The 19,720-nt window shown below is 38.3% G+C and overlaps 1 protein-coding gene across 2 annotated transcripts in view; it reads right to left on the reverse strand.

Annotated features, from left to right (window-relative positions):
* Positions 1-19,720, reverse strand: part of TNS3 (tensin 3) — a 424,477-nt gene that overhangs the window by 280,740 nt on the left and 124,017 nt on the right. Inside the window, exon 3 of one of the 2 annotated variants that reach the window (XM_036738320.1) lies at positions 17,179-17,216. The gene's annotated coding sequence lies outside the window, so the exon portion shown is untranslated. Of the gene's footprint in view, positions 1-17,178; positions 17,351-19,720 lie in introns of those variants that run through there. The other variant, XM_036738321.1, reaches the window with a different exon arrangement.

Genomic DNA, 19,720 nt, shown 5'->3' on the forward strand with positions numbered 1-19,720 from the left:
TTATTGTGGGGACATCACAAGGAAAGTACTGTCTCCCTCCCTGAACAGTGGCCCTTTCCTCTGATTGGCTGGTTCCTCCTACCACCTCCATTTTAAGGAAAGTGCCCACGCCAGCCATGTCTTCACTCTTCCCTGAACTCTATTCCTGACTCTGGATTTTCTCTACTAACACCCTTCCGTGTCACCTTGGCAAAGTTATTTTCTACTCAATAAATGAAAAGAAGGCTGAACTAAAAAATATACAGCTCTGTCAACAGTCATACAATCTGCCCTGACTGGAAATCCTGAAGTTATCACTGACTTCTCTTTTCTTTCATCTCCCACAATCAATTGTCACATCCCGTCAATTCCTCCCTCATGAATTCTTCTATACCCACATTGTCCTTTCCTTTCCCACTGCTACCACTCTATTATAGGAACTTCTCAGTAACTGTAGCCTCCTATTTGGTCCTGCTACCTCAGGCCTCTGTTTCCCTCTTTCAAATCCTTTCTATAATATTTACAACTTGGGGGGGGCAGAGGGAACATTATCTGTGATGAAGAAGAGGGCATAAGAAAAAAATACAACGTCTGAGAATTTAGTGCCAAAAGCTGGCCAACTAATATTGAGGAGGTCTAGACGGAACCTAGAAGAAAAATAAAACTTTTCACTTTGACATGTGGGTGATAATAAGATCATAGCAGTGAAGATACTTAGTAAGAATACATTTAGACTAAAGGCCCATGTTGCACTCAAATTTAAGGGACAGGAAATGGAAACAGAAAAATAGGCAGGACAGGTAGAGGATAAACTAGTGTTATGAAACCCAGAAGGGACTTTAAAGAAAGAAGGGGTGATCAGCATGGCCAAATGGTTCTGAATAACTGAAAAAATGATGATTAGGAAAAAGTCATTGGAATTAGCAGTTTGGGGGTCATTAGAGGTCTTGAAGACAGTAATTTCAGTAAAGTTGTGGGAGCAGAAGATGAACTTCACTGAGTTAAGGAATGAATAGCTGGAGAAGTAATAGAGGCAACGAGTATATTGTCAATAAAAATTTAATTTTTAAAAACCAATTCATTAAGCATCTATAGTGGAAAACATTGTGCTAGACACTTTGAGGTATAGAGTCATCTTTCTTGAGGAAGCCCACCATTTAAAGGAAGGACAGTGTCAATTAATTTGTTCTCTATCCAGATATTATTTCTTTAGTTGAGGCTCTACGAATCTCACAAAGCAACCTCAGATACCCATTAGCTAGCAGAATCTGGTACTGATTATGATCACAAGCCAATCCTCATGCTTCTGGCCAAGGACACGTCTCTGGCTTATCTCTATGAATTGAAGGACCCAAAGAGGGAAGTGATATCTCCTCAAAGAATTTTATTTTCCTAAGAAAGCAAACCAAAAAAGATTAACACCCAAGTTGAATCTCAAACTAGAATAGCACAGTGTGCCACATAAAATTCATATGAGGTAAAAGAAGAGGTGAAACCTAGTGACACTAAGGAAGTAAAACTGTTCTAAACTATTAAATGAAATAAAAGTAAAGAGATTTTGAAGGTATACGTAGAAAAAGGGCAATAGAATAAGCTAAAATATGGTCTCCAGGTCCAGAGGATCTGGATGGGCTTAGGAAAGTGTGGTGGCCTTCACACCAAATCATATCTATCCATCATTCAGAGTGGGAATAATAGCTATTCAATTCATCAAAGAGTTATTAAGAAACTACTATTTGTAAGACATCATTCTAGGCCCTAAGGTTATGAAAACAGTCCCTGTTTGGCACAGCATTGGACTTGGAGTTAGAACCTGAGTTTGAATTCTGACTATCTATAGATGGTGGACATTTACTATACCTGAACATTTCAATCTCCTACCTTGGGTGACTTGGGTAAATCACTCAGGTTTTTCATCTTTCATAATAACACCTATAGCACCCACCTTCCCTCCAAACTTGTTGTGAGGCCCAAAACGAAATAATGTATGGAAAGTGCTTTTCAAAAATTAAAATGCTACATAAATTTCAACTACTGTCATTATCAAAGAGCTCTAGTCTAATCTTAGAAATGATTCAGAATTATTGTTTATTCCATGGAGCTCTACTTCTCTGAGGAAATGAGAAACTACACTCGCCAGGGTGAGTGGGCTTGTAGGGGCTACTTTTTACCCATGCCTACAATTACCTCTAGGAGCATAATTATTGGCAGCCAATTCCAGACTTCTGGACTTTCTTTCCTGTCATCCTCATTACTCATATTGACATCTCCTATGCTAAAATGAGCTGAGCTTACAATGAACTCCATATGGCTCTGTTTAAAGAGATGTACTGACAGAGAGAAATTGGAATGATAACCCAAAGACATAGCAGGGTCAAGAGATTACTTTTCTAAACTACCAAGGACCTAAACTTGGTCCTGGGTGGAGGTCAAGAAGTCAATGGAGAAGGAGAGATCTAAGTTGAAAAGCAGAAGGAGGTAACAGTGATTCTAATAATATAGAATCTCAAAGACAGAAAGAACCTCAGAAGTCATTGAGATGAGGGGCTTTTAACCTAGAGTCCACAGACTTTGTGGGCAAACACCAGGGGATCTTAGAACTGGAATGGAAAAAAATGTTTACCTTTATTTTCACTAATCTCTCACTGAAATTTACCATCCCCTTCATTTATGAATGGTGTCAATGAGTCACAGCAGTATTCGCAGTTCCTGTGACTTTGTCACCAATAGAAATCACAGATAAGCTCACAGCACATTACAGTTGGTACAGATATCTCATAATAACTTTTAGACTCACAGACTCATCACTACTTCAAAATTATTGCGGTTATTAGACTCATCACTAGATATATTACTGTGATACAAAATTTTAATACTTCAATAACTGTATTTTAATGTTGTCTTCCTTTGTAATTCTATTGTTTTCATTTTATTTATTTAAAAACATCCTCCTGAAAAGAGATCCATAGGTTTCACCAGACTGTCAAAGAGGTTTTTGGCTGGTGCATGCATACACATACACACAGACACACAGACACACACACATAGGACTTCTAATGTATATAGCATCCTAACTGATCTGATCTCTTCCAATCTCTTCCTTTTCCAATCTATATTCAATACCTCAAACTCTAACAGTTCCCTTTTGCCTCAAGGATAAAATATAAACTCCTATGTTTGGTTTTTAAAGCCCACCACAATCTGGTTCCAATCTACCTTTCCATGAAAAACTGTCTATCGGTCTCCTTTATCCACTCCTCTTTCTAGTCAAACTTACTTGCTTGCTATTGCTATATAACATTCCATCTTCTATCTCTGTTTCCCATGCCTAAAGAGCACTTCTCCTCCACCTCACTCTCTGAATCCCCAGAGGTTCCATCAAAGGTCAGTTCAAGCACCACCTGGTTTAACCAATCATCAATAGCTAGTGCCCTCATCCCAGAAATTCGGTTATATTTCATTTTCTATGTACAAACTGTTTCCCGCAATTTAAATGAAAGCTCCCTCATGGCAGAGACAAATGTGTTAGTGTCTTGGTATCCCTAGCATGAAGCACAGTGCCTGGCATCTAGTCGGCATTTAATTAACACTTGGTGAAACTGATGAATAAGAAAGCTTTCAGCAGCATACACAACAAAGCCACCCAGACTTTACTTGAAGCCCTCCAATGACAGAATTAACTACCTCCTGAGGTGGTCCATATTACTTTGGAAAATTCTAATTTTAGGAAGTTTTTCTTTTCATCAAGCTTAAAGCTTTGTAACTTCCAACATAACCAAGACAGAATTACAGACATACCATAGATTGACGCTTACTTTGTCTCTAGGGAAGCAATTAAGACATATACCAGTGGAATTAGCCATATGGAACTACTTTCTAGTTAGACATCTATAGACTGAGGTAATGAGGCATTAATTGGGCCAATTAAATAGGATTCATATTACTGAAACCAAAGACTATTCTCAGTGACAGTTTTAAAAATAAGGTTTTTTGATGCAAATATCTTAGAAGAATATATTAAACAATCACAAGAGGGTCCTTATCTAGCAAAAGAGGAGAGTGTTTTAAAATGTTAATTAGAATAATAGATGTTTAAATAAATGCAAAACTGAAGAATAAAATTTAATATAGCTATATGCCTGAAAGCTACATTAATCCTTGACATAAATATACATTAAACAATGTTTAAAAAAAAACTTTACTTCATGAACAATCTATGATTTCATATTGGCAGTGGTCAATGGTAACATTTGGAACTGCAGAGAAAAATCTGGCAAAGAGGCTCCCCTTCAGTCCACTAACCACAAAAACTACTTTGTTATTTTACTCTCCGTATTCGACTCTCTTGGGGAGACCTCTAGATCTATAAGGGCTGTTTTTGGGTATATCTATGCTCATGAATATTCATAACTTCTCTTTGGCTAGGAGGCTATTTCATATTTTTTAAAATGATCTGGGGGGCTGGAAGATAAAGATGTGATTTAAAAAAAAACACACTTTATAAAGAATTATCAGCTTGGGTTTTGATCACTTTAGACTTATATACCAGGAACATAGAAAGTATCTTGAGAACAAGATCTTGGGCCAATTCTAGCTCATTCTTCTCAGCATTTCACTTCCCCATAATTGTATTGGTTTGCTTTCTGGGGCTGGTTGAACCACACACTGTTTCTTGTTTAACTTGTCTGGAAGAACAGTTCACGTATTTGTTATTCTCTTCATGAAAAAGTGTTTCCTGACATCTGTTCTCAATTCAGGGGTATCTTATTTCCACTAACACCCCTTTGTCCTATCTGTGCAAGAGTGAAACAGAAAAGCAATGGACACATCTTTACTAAAGCTTTTACAGCCTGATGTTTATAAAAATCCACTTCCTACTTGTGATTGGTATTCACACAGCTAATACCCCAGGAATTGATGGGGTGGGGAGGAGGAGCCTATCCTCAGATCTTAGACATTTGAAATCCATTACTCAACCAATCTGCCCCTAACGTTTTATCACTTAACATACAACTAAGTCTTCTTTGGATGAGTTGAGCTGTTATTGAAATCAATTGGCAGATATTAGGACAAACTATCACTGCTGATTTTTGCCTTTGGAAGCTACAGAGTAATATATTTTTCTAGTTGTCTCTTCATAATTGGGGAAATTTTCTGCCTTCATGTTGTTATTAATAACAACTCACTTTTATATAGGGCTTTGAGGACCACAAATGACTTTCTTTACATCAAACCGTTTTGACAGGTAGGTTGGGTTTTTTTTTTTTGGGGGGGGGGGGGAGGACCTAGGGGTAGAGGAAGTTTTTTTCATAGAAATCTGTCATTTATAATAACAGGAAATGGGTTAATAATTGTTATATTTAATGAATTAATAAATGAACATTTTAACTTTTTTAGTTTTAATTTCTAATAAAGTAAATACAATAGAAATAACCCACAGAAACAAAAGCTTTTTTGGAATTTAAAGAGTTTCTCAGACCACAAAGTTTGAGAACCGCTAACCTAGAGAATCAAGAGGAATTTAAAGGATTTGGTCAATTACTCAGCTAATACGTGTCTGAGGCAGGACCTGAACCCAGATATTCCTGACTGTAAGCTATAAGTCTCTCTGCCTCTCTGTCTATCTATCTGTCTGTCTGTCTCTCTCTCTGTTTCTCTGTCTCTCTTTCTCCCCCCACCTCTCTCTTTCTCTCTCTCTCTCTCTCTCTCTCTCTCTCTCCCCACTTAGTACTATTTATTAATAACTTTATCCATATGATGGGAAGTTCTTGACTTGTCCTAAATTATGATCCTAAGAGATTTTTGTTTAGAACTACTACACCATAAAGAGAATGAAATAAGGAAATGAGAGTTGTCATTCAAAGGAGCCCCTTTGAGAGGTAAGACACCCCAGCCCCTTCTGCTATGTTGCCACTGCTCTTGGGGAAGTTTAAGGGTCATACTCTAATCCAGTGAAATTTCTAGACACTTTTTAAAAAACCAAATTCAATTCAACAAATTCAGTACATACTAAAGGAAAAAAGTAGAATGATAGAGGTAAATAAGACATAGCCTCTGTTTTCCAGGTGCTTCTACTCTAGAGGGTAAGAGCCTAAGATTAGAGAGAACCTAGATTTAGAGCTGAAAGTTTATCGCAGCACTACACTCCCAAATAATCCCTTTCCCTCTCCCACCAAAGTATCATCCCTTATAAGAAAAGGAGTTGGGTAATATCAATAAACACAGCTACTATTTCTGACAACATGGCCAGCATTCCACAGCCACTGTCCATTGCTTCTTTATTGAGACTAGGGCCAGGCCATTGGCAGTATTGGTGTCTTTAAATCAATCTTCCATTTTATGTCCCTAATCTAGCCCCCCTTCACTATAGCATAGGACAAAATTACAGAGGCTCATCTATCAAAGGCAGCTGGGTAGTACAGTGGAAAAAGTACTGGGTCTGAACTTATGAAGACAAAGGCAGCCAGGTGGTACAGTGAATAGATTCAGATTACTAGCTGTGTGACCTTGGGAAAGGCACCTAACCTCTCTTGGTCTCAGTTTCTTTATCTGTAAAATAAGGAAAGTAATAGCACCTTCCTCGCAGGGCTGTTGTGAGGACCAAACAAGATAATAACTATAAAGCACTTAGCACAGTGTCTGGAATATAGTAAGCACTATATAAATATAAATATATAAATGTATATTTATATAATTTCTATATTTATCTAAATACAAATATATTTATATAAATACAAATATATATAAATATAAATATGCAAATAAAAGCACTATATAAAACTAAATAAAGCACTATATTATTAAATTGGAGAGTAAATCTCCTCTAATACATAAAGTACGGGAGTTAGCTGTAGTCATAAGAACATCACATCTTGAACCACAATCCTTAGTATGACATTTAGACAAGTCACTTCACAACTCTTAACTTCAGTTTCCTCCTCTGCAAAAATGAGGGAGGTTGTACTAGATGCCATCCAAGTTTCCCTAGAGCTGTGAGCCTCTTACTAGGACTCAGGCCCCCTCCAACCCTAAGTACTGAGATCCCTTAACTGTGGAAGAGGAATGCAGAAAGCTATAAGATCAAATGAAATCAGATAAGGGAGAAATTATTTCCAGCTGGGGGAACTAGAGACGATTTCATGGAGGAGGTGCCTTTAAAATCAACTTTGAAAATTGTGTGGGACATCAACAGGCCTCCACCTGGAGGAAGGGGCAGTGGGTTCTCAAAAGCACAGAAGTGAAACCTACTTTCTCCCAGTTAACCACTCCTAGGTACTTCGATGATCCTCAATGTAACACCTGCACTTAAACTTCACAAGACTGTTGAGAGGAAAGTACTTTATAAAACTTAAGATTTACATAGTGTTATAAAGATTATTTTTGTTGTTATTGGAGGATGGAATGATTCTGAGTCTTCCCACCAGCCTATCTGCCTTCCTTCGGATATGCTAGTCTGTCAAGTCTGTCAATACTCTTCCTGAAATGGATCACCCATGACTAAACATGATATTCTAGAGGTGGTATGACCACAGCAGAATACAGTCATCTTCTTTGTTCTAGCCATGCTACTTTTCATTTTTAATGCAATCTAAGTTTGCATTAGCTTTTTTTTTTTTTTGGCTGCCTCACACTGCTGAGGCATTCTGAGATTATGGCCTACTAAAAGGAGTCACCAGTACATCAAATAAGCAAGCCGCTGGTGTTTGCCCAACAGGACTTAGTCCCTAACACAATGACTTCCATGGGAGAGCCATTTGACAAACATCGGCTCCATTCAATTCAGTTCATTTCAGCCAAAAGATCTAAAATGACTTTGGAATGCTCCACAAGGGATCACACCACTCACAATCTTACTCAGTACTGTGTACTATATTCTGTGCATTAAATACTTTGGTCATTTCTGTAGCAAAACTTGTATTTCTTCTATAAAGGGACAACAGAGTAGAAACCTGGAGTCAGCTATTAAGAGATATCCTTAAAGAGGTGGCAAAGGGCCCACTAGTATGGAGAACAAGCGTCAAAGTGACATCTTTGCTTCTCTTCATCTGAGCAGCATTTGATCATCTGTATCTGTCGGTAGGACTGACCAATTCAGGAAATGGCTGCAGCTGTGTAAATGTCAGTGGGCGAAATCTGTTAAATGGCTTTTGTTACCCTGACTAGTAAGTACTAAATGCAGAAAAATCATAAGGAAAATAAAGCAAAGATAAAACAGCATGTAGGGAATAGGTCTTGATTTGGGAGGGAGATGGAGAAGTGCACGGTATAACAATCAAACAAGCAGAACTGGCAGGAACCTTAGAAATTATATAGCCCCTGGAGGACAGATGGGACAATGGTGGAAATGAGGGGGCACGCAGCCCCTCATTTTCCAGATTCAATTCAATAAATGCTTATACAATATTTTATGTATGCAGAGGCCCATGCTGGGTGAAAGGAACACAAAGATAAACAATGACAGTCTCTCGCCTGGAGGAACTTACAATTTAACAGCAGAGAGAAGACATATACTCACTATTACAAACATACATTTACAGAAGTAAATGTGATGAGGGAAAAATGTTAATGGGGCAAAGGTAATCGGGGCAAAGTGCTCTAGGAATCAGAAGAGGGAGAGATGATTAGCAGATAGAGAAATCAATCAAGTTTCTTTGAAGGATGGAAGAAGTACCTAACCCAGCTTTGAATCATTTCAAGAACAGAGATGAGGATGAAGTTTGTGGTAGACAAAGAAGTACTATGCAAGTATCTGGAGGTGGGAGACTGTCAGAATCTGGGCAACATTTAGGAGTATAATTTGCACAGTAATGTAAAATAAGGCTAGGCAAGAAGACCAGAGGTGGACCATGGGGAGGCCTTATATAATAATTAATAATGAATAACAATAAAATGCTGAATCTGATTACTGGTCAGCAGAAACCAAAGGAAACAAAACCATCTCCAGACAACAGGAAAGGAGTTTCCCCAATGCACATGAGGAAACCATGGCCCAGCTGAGATCAGTAATTTGCCCAAGGTCACAGAGCAAGTGAGGAGGCCAGCTGGCATTAAAAAACCCAGCCAAATTTTCCCTACATAATAATGGGAGACACCTTTAACCATTTTTTTCTCTCTTTATTTTTAATTCACTGTTCGAAATGCAGTGAATGTTTAATTCACTGTTTGAAATGTAGTGAATGATAAAAACCAAAGCAATGATTCCTTTGCTTCCCATTCCACATGTAAATAAACAGTAAGTTAAATGAGTGAACAGTTGCAGACAATCACTGAGGTGTCATAGGGGGATTGAGAATTGACTGCAATTCTGGGATTTGCCATTCAGAGAGCAAAATGTTTCTCTCAGCACTGAGAGTGATTTGGACTATGGCAATCTTTGAGCTCCTAGAAGACAAATGAGTCACACTCAGAAGTTCAGAAGAGAAAAAAGGACACATGCTATCTTCTGAGAAGACATATTAAGAAGAAGGATCAAGGAGGCAGGATGCTTAGCCTATCCAATTATTCAATGATCTGTAAAGCATCAGCTGCACAAGTGTGATAACCAACAGAAAGAAGAGAAACTGAAAGAAGAAAGAGAAACAAAGGAAGAGCTATGAAAGAGAAGGGAAAGATCCAGGTGGGCCAGTGAGTGTCTGGAGGCAGAGGATACCGGCTTAGTCTCTCATTTTTACTTCTTCAAGGAAGTTAAAAAAAATTCTGCTCTTTCCCAAATTCCATCCCCACCTGCCTGTCCAGTAACGGACACTATATTATAATCTTGCCTTTTTTTACAGAAATGTTTCTGGTATACTTAACTTGCCTCAAATATAGAGAGGCTTGGGGTAAGCTACAAAAAAAACCTTAAATCAGGGTAAAGTGTCAAACTTCTATTTCACTATTAGCAATATTCCTAACTGGGGGCTCTTAGCTATTTTGACTACATTCATAAATTTTGTCTGATATTAGCTCCATTAAAGAGCAAAGGAAGGGACACCTATCAGGTTTTTGTCGTAACAGAGTATGGCCAATTAAATCTCTCTCACTCTCTCTCTCTCTCTCTCTCTCTCTCTCTCTCTCTCTCTCTCTCTCTCTTCTTTCTCTCCCTCCCCCCCCCCTTTGGAGTGGGAATAGAATAAAATGAGTCATTCAACTCTACCCCTTCTAAAAGGAAAGGAGCAGAAAGACTGAGCAATGGGATGTATTCCAGGATTAGAGAAGGAAAGGGGATTTCCCCTGGAAAGACAAAAACTTTGTATCAAAAGGAATAAACCTACAATTAAAATAGTTCTCAAGGTAAAGATTTGAATCTTATATTTTTAAAAAAAACTGTGCTTGTAACTAGTCCCAAAGGCAAATAAGTAAATATTTATTGGCCTTACAACTGAGGTAGGGAATCACAAGTACTGGATTTAATTTAAAATAACTTGGGAGAAGTTTCTTAAGTGTCTTGGCCACACCTACTTTGTCCACCACTGCTTCACTCTTTCTCCCCATAAGCTTTTAAAAAAGACGCAAATGATAAATACAAATACATAAATATCTGAAACAGATTTCTCATACTCATAATAAGAAAGGCTGACACTGCTGAAGGAAGTGAGGCTCACAATAATAATCGTAACTATTGCTGCTGCTATAAAAATAATAATGATGATAACAAATATTTGTAAAGCACTCACTAAGTGCCAGCCACTAAGCTAAGTACTTTGATTCTCACAAAAACCCTAGGAGGTAGGGCAGCTAGATAGTGCAGTGAGTAGAGCACTAGCCTTGGAGTCAGGAGGACCAGAGTTCAAATCAGGCCTCAGACACTTGACATATGTACTAGCTGTGTGACCTTGGGCAAGTCATTTAACCCCAAATGCCTTGCCCCCCCCCAAAAAAACCCCTAGGAGGTAGTTATTATTATTATTATTATTATCCCCATTTTACATATAAGGAAACTGAGGGTGAGAAAGGTTAAGTGGCTTGCCCAGGGTCAAATGGCAAGCCAGTATCTGAGGCTGTACTTGAATGCATACCTTCCCAGGGTTCTATCCTCTGCACCTCTTAACTGCCCCTAGGTTACAATTGCTGCAATCTTATAATCCTGCACAGATCCTTTCTTTTGTCAGTGTACTACTCAAAATCAGTACACTCAAAAGGCTAGGCTTGGAATACCAGAGTGATGGGACAGGTGGGTTATTCCCATTATCTACAAACTCTTCATTTGAAAATTAGAGATGAGAGTACAGCACAATCAAAGGATGAGGGACAGTTTCTTGGAAAAGCTCACAGTTCTCTTTGTCTGGAACAAGTATGTTTGTTATTGTGGTGGTGGTGGTGTCATTTCAGTCATGTCTGACTCTCCATGACCCCAATTGGGGTTTTCTTGGCAGAGATACTGGAGTGGTTTGCCATTTCCTTCTCCAGCTCATTTTACAGATGAGGAAACTTCGGCAAACGAGGCTAAGTGGCTCACCCAGGGTCACGCAGCTAATAATTGTCTGAGGCTGGATTTGAACTCAAAAGAAGTATATGAAGGGAAACAAAGTGAAATAAAGGTAGAAAAGTCAGTTGGAACCGACTTAAACATGAAGTTAAGGCAGTTAAGATCTCCTCCAAAAAGCAATAGTCTACAAATTTTTAAGGAGCAGGTGTAGGGGAAGGAGAAAGACTGCCACAATCATTCCTATAGATTAAGAAGGAATTGGGGCAGTCATATATACCTGGTGTAAGGGTCCTAGGTAGTTATTCCATGCATGGGTTAAGGTCATAAATGCCTTATTCTACTTACTCTAAATGAAGTGATTTTGTTGTCTAATTTCTCATTGATTTTTTTCCTAATTTTCAAATTTTCATAGTCCCAAACCACTTGACTAAATGCCTTTTACAATGTGATTAGCCCCAGTTCAAGGTGAAAGTGGCAGAAAGTCCTTATCAGGCAGTTAACTGTTTACACAATTATCTATGCCACTATTTCTCAAAAACAAGGCAGGAAACCAAAGTGTTCTAAAGGACACTAGAATTACAGGCTGTCCCTCTCACATCTGGCATTTAAAAGCAACCAATAGAGCTAGACTTCCTTTTTGTCTATTCATCATAATCTGCCTTGATATGGGATGTTTGTGAATATTTTTATTATTCTTCGTTCCGTTTTTCCTTTTTCCTCTTTGCTGATGAATGAACTTGAGTGATTTCCAAGGGCAAAAGAAATTGAGTCATCATGCTTAAGAAGGAGTACAGAACATGACCAGAGTCAGGTGTTATGAAGCTAGTTTTCATCCTGATTCTTCTGGCAATTTCCTGCCCAATGCAGGATGTTATTTAATTTCCCATGACTGACTAGAAACTTGAGATTAAAATGCTGACTTACCTCTCGAGGACACTGGAATATATTAACCAGTAATGAATCTAGAACGGTGCCTTCCTTGTACATAAGGAGATCAATAACAATACATGGAAGGAATAAATGAATGGATAAATGAATAAAGGCTAAGTGAATCTATCAGGCTTTGTTTATAATTTCTGTGTTCTTGACCGTGTGTTCTGAGTAGCAGCAATTTGATCTGGGTCCCATAGAACTTCTTAGCTCAGATTCAGGAACAGCAGAGAGATCTCCAAAGGGACAGGGTAAAAGAACTGCAGCTTGTGATCTGAAAAGCAATTCAGGCTGGGGGAATCATCTCGGCACAAAGAAATAAGGCCAAAACTTTTCTGCCTTAATGTGTACTTCCTCCCTCTCCTAGTATGTAAATTATTTATTTCTATCTTCCTCTCAGCCAGACTAAAATCCAGCAACATAGATTCTGCCACCTCTCACACAGGCTTCACTTCAACAACCTAGGATAACAACCACTTAGACTTGTCTATGTAGCTAGCCAAAAATGAGAGATTATTTCTTCTGAAGATTACAGGCGAGCAGGGAAAGAAGTACTGGACTGGACAGTCAGTAGAACTTGATTTGAAGCCAGGTTCCAACACTGGCTAGCAGGTTGACCTCAGGGCTCTCTGCTTCCTCATTTATCCATCCAGTTGAGTGGAGACTATAAAACTACCCCTTCCCACCATTGTACCTTTGCTCCCACTGAAGTTCAGATTTGACAATCAATGTAATCCATTTAACATCTGCATGTCATAATGATTTAGAGCTGATAAGGACCTCAAAAGCCATCTATCTGATGCAATCTCCAAAAGCTGAGGCCAAGGTAGGTCATGTGACCTGCCCAAAGTTGAAGAGATAGATGGTAAGCATCAGAATCTGGATTGGAACTCAGGCTCTCTGACAACAGAGCTAGTGTTACTCCCACTATACCAAACTGATGCTCTATTTAAAAAAAAAAAAAAGTCAATTACTATTTTTTTCTAAACCTCATGTGAGGCTCTTGGTGAGGAACTTCTTCTACCAAAGCAGATAAGCAACTTCTTCACACCTTAAATTCTCAGAAAGTTGCCTGAGGCACTTAGAGGTTAAGTGACTTGGCCAGAGTCAGAGAGCCAATATGTAGCAGAGATAAGAAGTAAACCCATTTTTCTGGACTCCATGGTTAACTCTAACTACTACACTATGCTTGCTGCCTCTTTATAGCCATTATTTTTTGCTAATACTAACAACATTATCAACTAAAAGTAAAATATAAATCCCTACATGTTCCACTTAAGCACTAAGAAAAGATGAATTCTAGTGCAGGAAGAGAAGCTGTTTCAACTCCTTGTTTCAGGAACATCTGATAGAAATATATGACTAAAATATTCAATACTTTACTGTATTCTGTGTTAAGCCAGTTACCTTATCCTTCTCAGAATAATTCTATCCAGATAAAAGAAGCTGTTCATTAAATAAAATGAACAAGGATATTTTTTCCCTCAGTAATTTAATATAGACAAAAAGTTTGGGATTTTTTTCCCTTTCTGAATAAAACTGTTATAAAGCAGTCCATAAACTACATTGGTTCAGGGAGTTTCTTCACTGGCAGTTCCCAATACCAATGAAATCACAAGGCTAGTTCAAAAAAATTTATATGCTTTGAAACTTTAAGCACTATATAACTTGTCAGTTACTATTATTACTACTAATTATCTGAGCCCCTTTTAATTATCCTCAGTGCCCCTCAAGTCCTTATCTCTAAAAAGGTGACGACCCAAAACCAAATCAACAACCAAAAACATGCTGAAGACCACTCCTCGGAATGTTGGCCCCCTTTAGGTGAACCAGGTATCCATGATCTCCTTAGTTAACTTGAAATTCAAGATTAAACAATTTCTTTCAAGATTTGCATAGCTGAATTTTGCAATCCAAGAACCCCTAGCCATTTGTGGTAGGCCAGAGGAAAACTGGCAAAGTTTCATGGCTTTGGCATTTACTATCACCAAATGACTTTCCAGTGTCTCCATTCTATATATTGGTTCCACAGTTGCCTTTTTAATCACAAAAATCAGAGTTTTAATATAACACTATACAACCCAAAAAAGCATTAAGTTAATAAAAAAGTTCCTCAAATGAGACAGTTTTTAGCCTTAATAAAAATGATTTATCAACCTCCCAGACAATTCTTTTACCATTTTCCTCTCAGTGTCCAAGGAAGTTTGTCAATCTCTTTGCTCTGTTTATCATTTTCTCTTATAACCCAGTTTTTAATCTCACCTTACCCACTGGCTCTTTCCTTACTGCTTACAAACATGCCCATATGTCCCCCAATCCTATTTAAACAAACCAAACAAAAACACCTTCATCTGATCTTTTATCTCCTCAAGCTAAACTTCCTTTCACGTTAAAACTCAGAAAAGGCATCTCTATTCATCACACTCACATCTCAACTCCTGGCAAACTGGCTTACAACCTCATAACTCAGCTGAAACTGCTTTCTGCAAGATCACCAATGACCTCTTGATGGCCAAATCCAACCGTCCTGATCCTTCCTGATCTCTCTGTAGCATTTGATGTTGGTGACCACCCCCTCCCTCCAAGATCACTCCTTACCTCCCTGGATTTCTGTGAAATTGTTCTCTGTTGGTTCTCCTCCTTCCTGTCTTGTCACTCAATCTTCAAGTTCCTGTCAGTCCTGGGCCATTTTTTTCCCACCATCTCTTAATAATCTCGTTAGCTACCGTGTGTTCAACTATCATTTCAATGCAAATCACTCCCAGGTCTTGTCTGTCTCCTGAAATCTAACCCCTACGCCACTGTCTACTGAGTATCTCTAATTGGATGTCTTGTAGACAACTCAAACTCAACCTGCCCAAAACAAAACTAATTATCTTCACACACACACACACACACACACACACACACACACACACACACACACACACAAACAGAGGAACAGTTCCCGTTTTCCTTAACTTCCTTATTTCTGCTGAGTCCCCCACCATCATTCCAGTCATCCTGGTTTACCACTTGAAAGTCCAGTGTACTAATCTCCCTTTTCCCTATCCCTCACAGCTAATCAGTTCCCAAGCCTTCTTCCACAATATTTTTTGCATCCATTTCTCCTATTCACATGGCCACCATCATAATTCAGGCCCTCATCACCTCTTGCTTTGATTACTACACCAGTCAACTAATTGGTCTCAATGAGTCCAATTTCTCCCAGATCCAATCCATTCTCCACATGGCCAACAATCAGTATTTGTAAAGCAGGGGTCTGACTATGTCACTCTCTTACCCAAAACACTGCAGTGGCTCCCTACTGCCGCTAGGAAAAAATATAAATTCCTCTGGCTGACTATCCTTTCATTATCTGGATCTAAACTTACTGCATCTCACTCTCCTTCATGAACTTTACCATTCCAACCCAATTACTAAATTACAATTTACATTCCAACCCAATCACACTACTTGCTATTTCCTATTCATACCATTCGACTCCTGGTCTCTATGCCTTTAGAGTAGGAGTCTCCCATGCTTGGAATATACTTCATCCTCACCTCTGTCTCGAAGAATCCCTGACTTCAAGGCTCAGCTGGTGTGCCACCTCTGACAAAAGGCCAATACTGATGCTACCCAGTTGGCACTTGGCACTCACTCTGTATATGTTCTATGTACATGTTGTTTTCCATCATTGTGGATCCCCATCCCTAATAGAAATAAGCTATCTTAGGACAGATACTACTTATGTTTTATCTTTGTATCCCCAATGCCTAGTAAAGTGCCTGGCACATCACAGGCACTTAATAAATTTTTATTAAATGAATGAATCAAGAAAAATTATTTTCTCATAATGGTTTAATTCAGCAAGTGATTCAAATGCCAGAACTTCATTCTTCTTTGTTTAATGAAAGTCATCTACATCCCCCCAATAAAAAGACATTGATTTAAGTTTTCTCATCTTTTACCTTAACAGAAAATGTGCTTCAAATGCATATAAGACATCGCTAGCCTTTTCCAGGTACTGAGAACGAGTTGTAAACTGACAGCAGAGGCCAACATTGGAAGAAAGAATTGTTACAGAAAGCCAAGGAGCATTCATATCATAAAAGACAATTCTAGGAGTACAGAGCTAATCAGTTCAGGAGATTCTATACAGCACCTTGTAAACTTTAAGGTGGTATACCAATGTAATTAGCTATATTTCTACTGATACTATCACCAACACCACTACACACCTTGTCCCAAGTGAGAATTTGAAATGTTCATGTCCTGTGGAAGTTGTATAGCTCTGTAGTTTATTATAAGTAAATAAAAGAGATGATATTCATTGACATAAACAAATAGGCTACATAATATGAGGCAAGGTAAAGTGAGAACCAGGAGAACAAATCATACAATAAACAATAGCATTATAAGGACAAACACTGTCGAAAGTATTAAGAATGTTGATCAATGTGGTAACTGATCATGATTCCAGAAGATTGATAATGAGAGATGCTACCCACCTCCTGAGAGGTGATGGACTCAAGATGCAGTAGGAGACACATATCTTTTGACAGGGCCACAGTAGTGGAATTAGGTTTTGCTAGAATATGTATATTTTGCTTACAAGGTTTTTATTTTTCTTCTTTTTTTTTCAAAAACATTTTTGGAGTGGGGAAGGTGAAAGAGAGAGAAAATAAATGCTTAAGTAAAATATAAGTTAAAAAACATGTATATACATACATACATATATAGACATATCTATTATATCCTAACACTAGTTACTTTTCAAAGAAGCATTCTTTTAAAGTAAGTTTAGTTCTATACATTTCATTTGACAAAATCTAACTTACTTATAATATACCACTGAAACAGAGAAATGTAGTACTTACCTTTGTTTCACATTTCTTGTGACAGGAATACTTGCACACTAGGAAAAAAACAAAATACAATTGCTGAGTTGCTTGACTAGCAATGCTTATTTTATCCAGCAAGTCCTCCCAATCCTTGAAAAAGTTCCTATTACAGGACAGTTAGGCACTTTAGAGGGCAGAGCCGGAACTTTCCCTGATAACTAAGGAGATTATTCATTTATGATGTAATCCGAAATTGCAAAAGAAAGTTGGTGGGCAGCAAGAACGAGTGCATACCAAGTTAACATTTGATAGCAGTTACCAGCTGCTAGACTGAGTAAAGTTATGATGACTCAGGTGAAAGTTTTTTGTTGGTTTTTTTTTTTTTCCTGGAGCCAAGCTACGAAGAGATTGGTTTCTTAAAGTGCTCCTTACTTTGGAAGCCAAATCCAAGCATGCAAGGCAAGATTCGATTATCCTGAAGCAGTAACAAGCATTAGGGTAAGCTCAGGCATTTCAGGACACTCGCCTGAAGAGAAGAAATGTTTCAAAATACCAGGAGAAATGCAGCATAACTCCATGCTCTCAGCTCCAATGAAAAGCACGCATTTGGCTTATTTACTTCATCTATTTCCGGACAACATAAGAATCAACTGTCAAAATAAATACACGTCTAAATTCCTACAGGCAAAACCTTCAACTTGGGCCAATTGTCTAAATTGAGCAGGTCATGTGTTGGCTTGAAGGTCCTAACAATGGCGATTTAAGGCTGGAACCAATGCAGATTTCACAGGACTTCTCCCCAGGAGGATGCAGCTGTGCCATAATAAGGAACTAAAAGCATTCTCTCTCAGCCACAATAGGATCTCCATAATCACTCTCTGACCACTAGTTGCTTTTTTTTTCTCTATAGGAAACAACTGGGTATTCAAAGACTTCAAGACTGAAGGATGACAGAAAGAATTTCACCATCTCCTACACACACAAGATCAATCAACGCCGTAACTCAGGCAGGTCCTTCAAGTTTTCTTGCATCCTGAATTTTAAACTGACTTTTCTAATTTCCTCCATACTTAGGACCTCATGTACCTTCTCTTTTTAAATGGGATTATTCGTATTGTTGGTCACAGAATAACATTGACCAGGAAAAATATTTATTTTTCATCTAATGAGTGCACACTCCAGAAGTAACTATGTTAAATGGTTAGCCGATCAAAAGAATCTTGCTGTGGAAATGGTGGAGTTGGGGTGGGGGGTGTCTCTATCCTACATAGATCACAAATCTATACGGTTTGGAACCTATTTTGAATAAGAACTATACCTGATGTATATAGAAGGAAGGTAAAAATTCACAATGACTTATTTATCCATCTGGTCAATGATATTCATTGTGTATGAGTGAACTCCGGAATTCTTCCTGCACCCCTAGGGCACTCTGATGCATGTGCTGAAGCATAAAGACTAGCCAACCATAAAATTATTTTAGCTTCTATTATGCCTGATCCTGAAATCTGCCACAGAACTGGAAGAGCTGCCATTAGGCAGGAAATCAATCTACGCTGGCAATAGTGTCCATGGGTAGTATGTAGCCCCAAAAGAGAAGTTTATTTGTTTAAATGGGATCCCCCAAGAGACAGTCACAAAAACAAGCCATGTGCCAAAAGACTGGGAACACAGAGACAGGTCTATCTGTTTTACTTGGTCTGATGAGTGAACATAAGGCTCTTAAAACCTAAGGCATGAAATCATACTTCATTCAGCAAGGACTTTAGAACTACCTCACAGGCTGACCTCAAAGTAACAAATCATTCTGATTATAAGATAAAAATGCACCAACTTTGAATCCCCAAAGGCTCCAACTCAGAGGAATGCATACAGGATCCAGATGTACCAGCACCACTTAGACAAAAGTCTTGAGAAGCAAGACAATCTGCTAGGAAAAGATTTTTAGACAGAGTCTAACAGCAGATGGAACCTCTCCATCCACAGTTTTCCACATATTATTCCAAACATCGTATGTAAACTCTAAGAGTACAAACTAGAAAAGTTAATTTATTTCTTACCCTGGGCTTCCCAAACACCTACTCTCATCAATATTTGAAAATTAACTACAAGGTCTCTCTCAAAGTTTTCTTGTAGTGGTGAATTAGCTTTAAAGCATGAGTTCTTAACATTTGTGTGACTCACAGACCCTTTTGGCAGTCTGGTGAACCCTATGCACTCCCCAGGGTAATGTTCTTAAATATATAAAATACATGATGCTATAAAGGAAACCAATTATATTGAAATAGCTATCGAACTGAATTGCAAAAACATTCAACACTGTAAAAAAAACAATTCTGAAAGGCAGAATAATTCTGATCAATGGAAATAATCAACTGTGATTCCAGAGGAGTTATGGGGAAGAATGTTAGCTAGCTGCCTCCTAACTAAACAGGCAGAATGAGACACATTTTTGTACATAGCCCTTATGGGAATTTGCTTGCTTGACTATGTCTATGTTATTTACTACAAGGGGTTTCTCCCCCCCACCCAGAGTGTGGGATGGAGTTGATAATTGAAAAAAAATCCCATTTAAAAA

The sequence above is a fragment of the Trichosurus vulpecula genome, chromosome 9 (genome assembly GCF_011100635.1).
Source record: "Trichosurus vulpecula isolate mTriVul1 chromosome 9, mTriVul1.pri, whole genome shotgun sequence".
NCBI classification, from domain to species: Eukaryota; Metazoa; Chordata; class Mammalia; order Diprotodontia; family Phalangeridae; genus Trichosurus; species Trichosurus vulpecula.